This window comes from Oncorhynchus masou, unplaced genomic scaffold (assembly GCF_036934945.1).
Source record: "Oncorhynchus masou masou isolate Uvic2021 unplaced genomic scaffold, UVic_Omas_1.1 unplaced_scaffold_769, whole genome shotgun sequence".
NCBI classification, from domain to species: Eukaryota; Metazoa; Chordata; class Actinopteri; order Salmoniformes; family Salmonidae; genus Oncorhynchus; species Oncorhynchus masou.
Window position 1 is genome coordinate 51,456 of NW_027014157.1, and position 12,464 is coordinate 63,919.

The window sequence follows — 12,464 nt, forward strand, 5'->3', positions numbered from 1 at the left end:
CAGACCCCCTACCACAACTAAACATACCCCCCATAACACTACAACACCAGACCCCTACCACAACTAAACATACCCCCCCCCATAACACCACAACACCAGACCCCCTACCACAACTAAACATAAACATACCCCCCCCCATAACACTACAACACCAGACCCCCTACCACAACTAAACATACCCCCCCATAACACTACAACACCAGACCCCCTACCACAACTAAACATACCCCCCCCCATAACACTACAACACCAGACCCCCTACCACAACTAAACATACCCCCCCATAACACTATAACACCAGACCCCCTACCACAACTAAACATACCCCCCCCCATAACACTACAACACCAGTCCCCCTACCACAACTAAACATACCCCCCCCATAACACTATAACACCAGACCCCCTACCACAACTAAACACACCCCCATAACACTACAACACCAGACCCCTACCACAACTAAACACACCCCCATAACACTACAACACCAGACCCCCTACCACAACTAAACATACCCCCCCCCATAACACCACAACACCAGACCCCCTACCACAACTAAACATACCCCCATAACACCACAACACCAGACCCCTACCACAACTAAACATACCCCCCCCCATAACACTATAACACCAGGCCCCCTACCACAACTAAACATACCCCCCCATAACACTACAACACCAGACCCCCTACCACAACTAAACATACCCCCCATAACACTACAACACCAGACCCCCCCCCATAACACTATAACACCAGACCCCTACCACAACTAAACATACCCCCCCCCCCCCCCCCCCATAACACTATAACACCAGACCCCTACCACAACTAAACATACCCCCCCATAACACTACAACACCAGACCCCCTACCACAACTAAACATACCCCCCCATAACACTACAACACCAGACCCCCTACCACAACTAAACATACCCCCACATAACACTACAACACCAGACCCCTACCACAACTAAACATACCCCCCCATAACACTACAACACCAGACCCCCTACCACAACTAAACATACCCCCCCCCATAACACTACAACACCAGACCCCCTACCACAACTAAACATACCCCCCTATAACACTACAACACCAGACCCCCTACCACAACTAAACCCCCCATAACACACAACACCAGACCCCTACCACAACTAAACACACCCCCATAACACTACAACACCAGACCCCCTACCACAACTAAACATACCCCCCATAACACTATAACACCAGACCCACTACCACAACTAAACATACCCCCCATAACACCACAACACCAGACCCCCTACCACAACTAAACATACTCCCCCATAACACTACAACACCAGACCCCCTACCACAACTAAACATACCCCCCATAACACTACAACACCAGACCCCTACCACAACTAAACATACCCCCCCCCCCCCCCATAACACTACAGCACCAGACCCCCTACCACAACTAAACATACCCCCCATAACACTACAACACCAGACCCCCTACCACAACTAAACATACCCCCATAACACCACAACACCAGACCCTCTACCACAACTAAACATACCCCCCCATAACACTACAACACCAGACCCCCTACCACAACTAAACATACCCCCCCATAACACTATAACACCAGACCCCCTACCACAACTAAACATACCCCCCCATAACACTACAACACCAGACCCCCTACCACAACTAAACATACCCCCTCCCATAACACTATAATACCAGACCCCTACCACAACTAAACATACCCCCCATAACACTACAACACCAGACCCCCTACCACAACTAAACATACCCCCCCCCATAACACTACAACACCAGACCCCCTACCACAACTAAACATACCCCCCCCATAACACTACAACACCAGACCCTCTACCACAACTAAACATACCCCCCCATAACACTATAAGTCCAGACCCCCTACCACAACTAAACATACCCCCATAACACTATAACACCAGACCCCCTACCACAACTAAACATACCCCCCCATAACACTACAACACCAGACCCCCTACCACAACTAAACATACCCCCCCATAACACTACAACACCAGACCTCCTACCACAACTAAACATACCCCCCATAACACTATAACACCAGACCCCTACCACAACTAAACATACCCCCCATAACACTACAACACCAGACCCCCTACCACAACTAAACATACCCCCCCCATAACACCACAACACCAGACCCCCTACCACAACTAAACATACCCCCCATAACACTACAACACCAGACCCCCTACCACAACTAAACATACCCCCCCATAACACTACAACACCAGACCCCCTACCACAACTAAACATACCCCCCCCCATAACACTACAACACCAGACCCCCTACCACAACTAAACATACCCCCCATAACACTACAACACCAGACCCCCTACCACAACTAAACATACCCCCCCCCATAACACTACAACACCAGACCCCCTACCACAACTAAACATACCCCCCCCCCATAACACTACAACACCAGACCCCCTACCACAACTAAACATACCCCCCCATAACACTACAACACCAGACCCCCTACCACAACTAAACATACCCCCCATAACACTACAACACCAGACCCCCTACCACAACTAAACATACCCCCCATAACACTACAACACCAGACCCCCTACCACAACTAAACATAACCCCCATAACACTACAACACCTGACCCCTACCACAACTAAACATACCCCCCATAACACTACAACACCTGACCCCCTACCACAACTAAACATACCCCCCATAACACTACAACACCTACCACAACTAAACATAACCCCCATAACACTACAACACCAGACCCCCTACCACAACTAAACATACCCCCCATAACACTACAACACCAGACCCCTACCACAACTAAACATACCCCCCATAACACTACAACACCAGACCCCCTACCACGACTAAACATACCCCCATAACACTACAACACCAGACCCCCTACCACAACTAAACATACCCCCCCATAACAACAAACCAGACCCCCTACCACAACTAAACATACCCCCCCCCATAACACTACAACACCAGACCCCCTACCACAACTAAACATACCCCCCATAACACTACAACACCAGACCCCCTACCACAACTAAACATACCCCCCCCATAACACTACAACACCAGACCCCCTACCACAACTAAACATACCCCCCCATAACACTATAACACCAGACCCCCTACCACAACTAAACATACACTACAACACCAGACCCCCCCCCCATAACACTACAACACCAGCCCCCTACCACAACTAAACATACCCCCCCCCATAACACTATAACACCAGACCCCCTACCACAACTAAACACACCCCCCCATAACACTACAACACCAGACCCCCTACCACAACTAAACACACCCCCATAACACTACAACACCAGACCCCCTACCACAACTAAACATACCCCCCCCATAACACCACAACACCAGACCCCCTACCACAACTAAACATACCCCCCATAACACCACAACACCAGACCCCCTACCACAACTAAACATACCCCCCCATAACACTATAACACCAGGCCCCCTACCACAACTAAACATACCCCCCCATAACACTACAACACCAGACCCCCTACCACAACTAAACATACCCCCCATAACACTACAACACCAGACCCCCCCCCATAACACTACAACACCAGACCCCCTACCACAACTAAACATACCCCCCCCCATAACACTATAACACCAGACCCCCTACCACAACTAAACATACCCCCCCATAACACTACAACACCAGACCCCCTACCACAACTAAACATACCCCCCCATAACACTACAACACCAGACCCCCTACCACAACTAAACATACCCCCACATAACACTACAACACCAGACCCCCTACCACAACTAAACATACCCCCCATAACACTACAACACCAGACCCCCTACCACAACTAAACATACCCCCCCATAACACTACAACACCAGACCCCCTACCACAACTAAACATACCCCCCCCTATAACACTACAACACCAGACCCCCTACCACAACTAAACATACCCCCCATAACACCACAACACCAGACCCCCTACCACAACTAAACACACCCACCCCCCATAACACTACAACACCAGACCCCTACCACAACTAAACATACCCCCCATAACACTATAACACCAGACCCACTACCACAACTAAACATACCCCCCCCATAACACTACAACACCAGACCCCCTACCACAACTAAACATACCCCCCCCCCATAACACCACAACACCAGACCCCCTACCACAACTAAACATACTCCCCCATAACACTACAACACCAGACCCCCTACCACAACTAAACATACCCCCCCATAACACTACAACACCAGACCCCCTACCACAACTAAACATACCCCCCCCCCCATAACACTACAGCACCAGACCCCCTACCACAACTAAACATACCCCCCATAACACTACAACACCAGACCCCCTACCACAACTAAACATACCCCCCATAACACCACAACACCAGACCCTCTACCACAACTAAACATACCCCCCCATAACACTACAACACCAGACCCCCTACCACAACTAAACATACCCCCCCATAACACTATAACACCAGACCCCCTACCACAACTAAACATACCCCCCATAACACTACAACACCAGACCCCTACCACAACTAAACATACCCCCTCCCATAACACTATAATACCAGACCCCCTACCACAACTAAACATACCCCCCATAACACTACAACACCAGACCCCCTACCACAACTAAACATACCCCCCCCCATAACACTACAACACCAGACCCCCTACCACAACTAAACATACCCCCCCCCCATAACACTACAACACCAGACCCCTACCACAACTAAACATACCCCCCCCCATAACACTATAAGTCCAGACCCCCTACCACAACTAAACATACCCCCCATAACACTATAACACCAGACCCCTACCACAACTAAACATACCCCCCCCCATAACACTACAACACCAGACCCCCTACCACAACTAAACATACCCCCCATAACACTACAACACCAGACCCCCTACCACAACTAAACATACCCCCCCATAACACTACAACACCAGACCTCCTACCACAACTAAACATACCCCCCCCCATAACACTATAACACCAGGCCCCCTACCACAACTAAACATACCCCCCCCCCATAACACTACAACACCAGACCCCCTACCACAACTAAACATACCCCCATAACACTACAACACCAGACCCCCCCCATAACACTATAACACCAGACCCCCTACCACAACTAAACATACCCCCCCCCATAACACTATAACACCAGACCCCCTACCACAACTAAACATACCCCCCATAACACTACAACACCAGACCCCCTACCACAACTAAACATACCCCCCCCCATAACACTACAACACCAGACCCCCTACCACAACTAAACATACCCCCACATAACACTACAACACCAGACCCCCTACCACAACTAAACATACCCCCCCCATAACACTACAACACCAGACCCCCTACCACAACTAAACATACCCCCCCATAACACTACAACACCAGACCCCCTACCACAACTAAACATACCCCCCATAACACTACAACACCAGACCCCTACCACAACTAAACATACCCCCCATAACACTATAACACCAGGCCCCCTACCACAACTAAACATACCCCCCCATAACACTACAACACCAGACCCCCTACCACAACTAAACATACCCCCCCATAACACTACAACACCAGACCCCCTACCACAACTAAACATAACCCCCCCCATAACACTACAACACCAGACCCCCTACCACAACTAAACATACCCCCCATAACACTACAACACCAGGCCCCCTACCACAACTAAACATACCCCCCCATAACACCACAACACCAGACCCCCTACCACAACTAAACATGCCCCCCCCCATAACACTACAACACCAGGCCCCCTACCACAACTAAACATACCCCCCCCCCCCCATAACACTATAACACCAGACCCCCTACCACAACTAAACTTACCCCCCCATAACACTACAACACCAGGCCCCCTACCACAACTAAACATACCCCCCCCCCCCCATAACACTACAACACCAGACCCCCTACCACAACTAAACACCCCCCCCCATAACACTACAACACCAGACCCCCTACCACAACTAAACATACCCCCCCCATAACACTACAACACCAGGCCCCCTACCACAACTAAACATACCCCCCCCCATAACACTACAACACCAGACCCCCTACCACAACTAAACATACCCCCCATAACACTACAACACCAGACCCCCTACCACAACTAAACATACCCCCATAACACTACAACACCAGACCCCCTACCACAACTAAACATAACCCCCCCCCATAACACTACAACACCAGACCCCCTACCACAACTAAACATAACCCCCCCCATAACACTACAACACCAGACCCCCTACCACAACTAAACATACACGCACGCACGCACGCACGCACGCACGCACACACACACACACACACACACACACACACACACACACACACACACACACACACACACACACACACACACACACACCCACCCCCTAGTAACCGAAAGGTTGCAAGTTCAACTCCCCGAGCTGACAAGGTAAAAATCTGTCGTTCTGCCCCCCTGAACAGGCAGTTAACCCACTGTTCCCAGGCAGTCATTGAAAATAAGAATTTGTTCTTAGCTGACTTGCCTGGTTAAATAAAGGTTATCTAGTCCTTAGAGAGGCCAACCAGATATATGACAGAGAGAGATGCTGTATATAACGTCCTGGTCAGAAAACCTAAATGTCAAACAACATACTGGAATGGGGGTTGGTCACAGTACAACAATACTACAACAACATACTGGTATGGGGGTTGGTCACAGTACAGCAATACCACAACAACATACTGGAATGGGGGTTGGTCACAGTACAACAACATACTGGAATGGGGGTTGCCTCCAAGCTGCCATTTGAACCAGTTCACCCGGCAACCTCTGCCCTCTATGATAGGTTAAATCTAGAAATGGCTTGCTATTGGTTACCAAGTCAAAACCAGTATAAAAGGTCACAGTACAACAATACCACAACAGAACCAGACAATGACATCACTCCCTCTCTCTGTGGACCAGCCATTTAGCCCTGTCCCCCTCATCAGACCCCCTCATACCGAGCTATGTAGGGCAGAGGCAGGGGCATACCAAGGACCTCTGACAAAAGGGTTTCGGGCTGGATTAGATTTGGTTTTAACGGTCATATCAGAAACCCGAGAGCTGGCGTATTCAGGTCAAATTCTCATACCCAGGCCAAACGCTGACTAAATCAAAACAGTTTTTAATGGGAGGTCAGAGTTACAAATTCCCCCTGATGACCTGTCTTGGGGTCTGCCCGGGGTCTGACATATGAGATTGCACTGCAGACAGCCCTGTTCTGTTAACCCTGTCCTCTGGTGGAGCTATGAGGGTAGATCAGCTAGCAGACAGCCCTGTTCTGTTAACCCTGTCCTCTGGTGGAGCTATGAGGGTAGATCAGCTAGCAGACAGCCCTGTTCTATTACCCCTGTCCTCTGGTGGATCTATGAGGGTAGATCAGCTAGCAGACAGCCCTGTTCTGTTACCCCTGTCCTCTGGTGGAGTTATGAGGGTAGATCAGCTAGCAGACAGCCCTGTTCTATTACCCCTGTCCTCTGGTGGAGCTATGACGGTAGATCAGCTAGCAGACAGCCCTGTTCTATTACCCCTGTCCTCTGGTGAATATATGAGGGTAGATCAGCTAGCAGACAGCCCTGTTCTATTACCCCTGTCCTCTGGTGGATCTATGAGGGTAGATCAGCTAGCAGACAGCCCTGTTCTGTTACCCCTGTCCTCTGGTGGATCTATGAGGGTAGATCAGCTAGCAGACAGCCCTGTTCTGTTACCCCTGTCCTCTGGTGGATCTATGAGGGTAGATCAGCTAGCAGACAGCCCTGTTCTATTACCCCTGTCCTCTGGTGAATATATGAGGGTAGATCCGCTAGCAGACAGCCCTGTTCTGTTACCCCTGTCCTCTGGTGGATCTATGAGGGTAGATCAGCTAGCAGACAGCCCTGTTCTGTTACCCCTGTCCTCTGGTGAATCTATGAGGGTAGATCAGCTAGCAGACAGCCCTGTTCTATTACCCCTGTCCTCTGGTGAATATATGAGGGTAGATCCGCTAGCAGACAGCCCTGTTCTGTTACCCCTGTCCTCTGGTGAATCTATGAGGGTAGATCAGCTAGCAGACAGCCCTGTTCTGTTACCCCTGTCCTCTGGTGGAGCTATGAGGGTAGATCAGCTAGCAGACAGCCCTGTTCTGTTACCCCTGTCCTCTGGTGGAGCTATGAGGGTAGATCAGCTAGCAGACAGCCCTGTTCTGTTACCCCTGTCCTCTGGTGGATCTATGAGGGTAGATCAGCTAGCAGACAGCCCTGTTCTGTTACCCCTGTCCTCTGGTGGAGCTATGAGGGTAGATCAGCTAGCAGACAGCCCTGTTCTGTTACCCCTGTCCTCTGGTGGATCTATGAGGGCAGATCAGCTAGCAGACAGCCCTGTTCTGTTAACCCTGTCCTCTGGTGGATCTATGAGGGTAGATCAGCTGGCAGACAGCCCTGTTCTGTTACCCCTGTCCTCTGGTGGAGCTATGAGGGTAGATCAGCTAGCAGACAGCCCTGTTCTATTACCCCTGTCCTCTGGTGGATCTATGAGGGTAGATCAGCTAGCAGACAGCCCTGTTCTATTACCCCTGTCCTCTGGTGGATCTATGAGGGTAGATCAGCTAGCAGACAGCCCTGTTCTGTTACCCCTGTCCTCTGGTGGAGCTATGAGGGTAGATCAGCTAGCAGACAGCCCTGTTCTGTTACCCCTGTCCTCTGGTGGATCTATGAGGGTAGATCAGCTAGCAGACAGCCCTGTTCTGTTACCCCTGTCCTCTGGTGGATCTATGAGGGTAGATCAGCTAGCAGACAGCCCTGTTCTGTTACCCCTGTCCTCTGGTGGATCTATGAGGGTAGATCAGCTAGCAGACAGCCCTGTTCTGTTACCCCTGTCCTCTGGTGGATCTATGAGGGTAGATCAGCTAGCAGACAGCCCTGTTCTGTTACCCCTGTCCTCTGGTGGATCTATGAGGGTAGATCAGCTAGCAGACAGCCCTGTTCTATTACCCCTGTCCTCTGGTGGATCTATGGAGTCCAGATTCAGTTGCAGCCGGCCGCGACCGGGAGACCCATCGGGCGGTTGCACAATTGGCCCAGCGTCGTCCGGGTTCGGGGAGGGTTTGTCCGGCAGGGATGTCCTCGTCCCATTGCTCACTAGCGACTCTTGTGGTGGGCCGGGCGCAGTGCACACTGAGACAATCGCCAGGTGTTCGGCGGCTCCTCCGACACATTGGTGCTGCTGACTTCCGGGTTAAGTGGACATTGAGTTAAGTGGGCACTGTTGACTTCCGGGTTAAGTGGACATTGAGTTAAGTGGGCACTGTTGACTTCCGGGTTAAGTGGACATTGAGTTAAGTGGGCACTGTTGACTTCCGGGTTAAGTGGGCATTGTGTCAAGGAGCAGTGCGGTTGGGGCATGTTTCAGAGGACTGGAACTACCAATTAATTGGGGGGAAAAAGGGGTAAAAATATATATATACTGATTTGACTCATTTGTTGGCGATATCCAATAGGTATTGATAGGAGAAGGGCGATGGCCAAGTAAAGTTGACCAAGTGGATTCCTCAAGCTTGGCATCAGTTAAACTTGAGACAGTGGTATTTCGGTGATCCAAGCAAACCCGGGAACCAGAGAACTCCCTGTTTTTAATTAACCTCATTTCTAAGTGTCCCTACAAGGAGACTAAATCAGACCCAGAGGTCAAGACTGTTACTAAACCTGCTTCAGACATACCAGAGTCAGGACAGATATTACAGCCACATACACTGAGTGGACAAAACATTAAGAACACCTGCTCCAGACATACCAGAGTCAGGACAACACAGGTCACGACTCAGGACAGATATTACAGCCACATACACTGAGTGGACAAAACATTAAGAACACCTGCTTTTTCCATGACATAGACTGACCAGTTTAATCCAGTTGAAAGATCCCAAATCCAGTTCAATCAGTGTCGATGAAGGGGAGGAGACAGGTTGAAGGCTTTATAAGTCTTGAGACGTGGATTGTGTGTGTGTGCCTTTCGGAGGGTGAATGGGCAAGGCACAATATTAAAGTGCCTTTGAACGGGGTATGGTAGTAGGTACCAGGGGGTTTGTGTCAAGAACTGCAACGCTGCTGGGGTTTTCACAATCAACATTTTTCTGTGTGTCAAGAATGGTCCACCATCCAAAGGACATCCAGCCAACTTGACACAACTGTGCGAAGCATTGGAGTCAACATGGGCCAGAATATAGCTAGAATAGAGCAAGAATAGAGCTAGAATAGAGCCAGAATAGAGCTAGAATAGAGCCAGAATAGAGCTAGAATAGAGCCAGAATAGATCCAGAATAGAGCCAGAATAGAGCCAGAATAGAGGCAGAATAGAGGCAGAATAGAGCCAGAATAGAGGCAGAATAGAGCCAGAATAGAGCCAGAATAGAACCAGAATAGAGCCAGAATAGAGCCAGAATAGAACCAGAATAGAGCCAGAATAGAGTCAAAATAGAGTCAGAATAGAGGCAGAATAGAGCCAGAATAGAGCCAGAATAGAGCCAGAATAGAGCCAGAATAGAGCCAGAATAGAACCAGAATAGAGCCAGAATAGAGGCAGAATAGAGCCAGAATAGAGCTAGAATAGAGGCAGAATAGAGCCAGAATACAACCAGAATAGAGCCAGAATAGAGGCAGAATAGAGGCAGAATAGAGCCAGAATAGAACCAGAAAAGAGCCAGAATAGAGCCAGAATAGAACCAGAATAGAACCAGAATAGAGCCAGAATAGAGGCAGAATAGAGTCAAAATAGAGCCAGAATAGAAACAGAATAGAGCCAGAATAGAACCAGAATAGAGCCAGAATAGAGGCAGAATAGAGTCAAAATAGAGCCAGAATAGAAACAGAATAGAGCCAGAATAGAGTCAAAATAGAGCCAGAATAGAGGCAGAATAGAGCCAGAATAGAGGCAGAATAGAGCCAGAATAGAGCCAGAATAGAGCCAGAATAGAACCAGAATAGAGCCAGAATAGAGGCAGAATAGAGTCAAAATAGAGCCAGAATAGAAACAGAATAGAGCCAGAATAGAGTCAAAATAGAGCCAGAATAGAGTCAGAATAGAGCCAGAATAGAGGCAGAATAGAGGCAGAATAGAGCCAGAATAGAACCAGAATAAAGCCAGAATAGAGGCAGAATAGAGGCAGAATAGAGTCAAAATAGAGCCAGAATAGAGGCAGAATAGAGCCAGAATAGAGCCAGAATAGAGCCAGAATAGAGCCAGAATAGAGGCAGAATAGAGCCAGAATAGAGTCAAAATAGAGCCAGAATAGAGGCAGAATAGAGCCAGAATAGAGCCAGAATAGAACCAGAATAGAGCCAGAATAGAGTCAAAATAGAGCCAGAATAGAGGCAGAATAGAGCCAGAATAGAGCCAGAATAGAGCCAGAATAGAGCTAGAATAGAGGCAGAATAGAGGCAGAATAGAGGCAGAATAGAGCCAGAATAGAGCTAGAATAGAGGCAGAATAGAGCCAGAATAGAACCAGAATAGAGCCAGAATAGAGGCAGAATAGAGCCAGAATAGAACCAGAAAAGAGCCAGAATAGAGCCAGAATAGAGATAGAATAGAGGCAGAATAGAGGCAGAATAGAGCCAGAATAGAACCAGAATAGAGCCAGAATAGAGGCAGAATAGAGTCAAAATAGAGCCAGAATAGAGGCAGAATAGAAACAGAATAGAGTCAAAATAGAGCCAGAATAGAGCCAGAATAGAGCCAGAATAGAGCCAGAATAGAACCAGAATAGAGCCAGAATAGAGGCAGAATAGAGCCAGAATAGAGCCAGAATAGAACCAGAATAGAGGCAGAATAGAGGCAGAATAGAGGCAGAATAGAGTCAAAATAGAGCCAGAATAGAGGCAGAATAGAGGCAGAATAGAGCCAGAATAGAGCCAGAATAGAGCCAGAATAGAGGCAGAATAGAGCCAAAATAGAGCCAGAATAGAGGCAGAATAGAGCCAGAATAGAGCCAGAATAGAGCCAGAATAGAACCAGAATAGAGCCAGAATAGAGTCAAAATAGAGCCAGAATAGAGGCAGAATAGAGCCAGAATAGAGCCAGAATAGAGCCAGAATAGAGCCAGAATAGAACCAGAATAGAGCCAGAATAGAGGCAGAATAGAGGCAGAATAGAGCCAGAATAGAGCTAGAATAGAGGCAGAATAGAGGCAGAATAGAGGCGGAATAGAGGCATAATAGAGTCAGAATAGAGCCAGAATAGAGGCATAATAGCCGTTCACGCTGTATTTTTCAATGGCAGAATAGAGGCAGAATAGAGCCA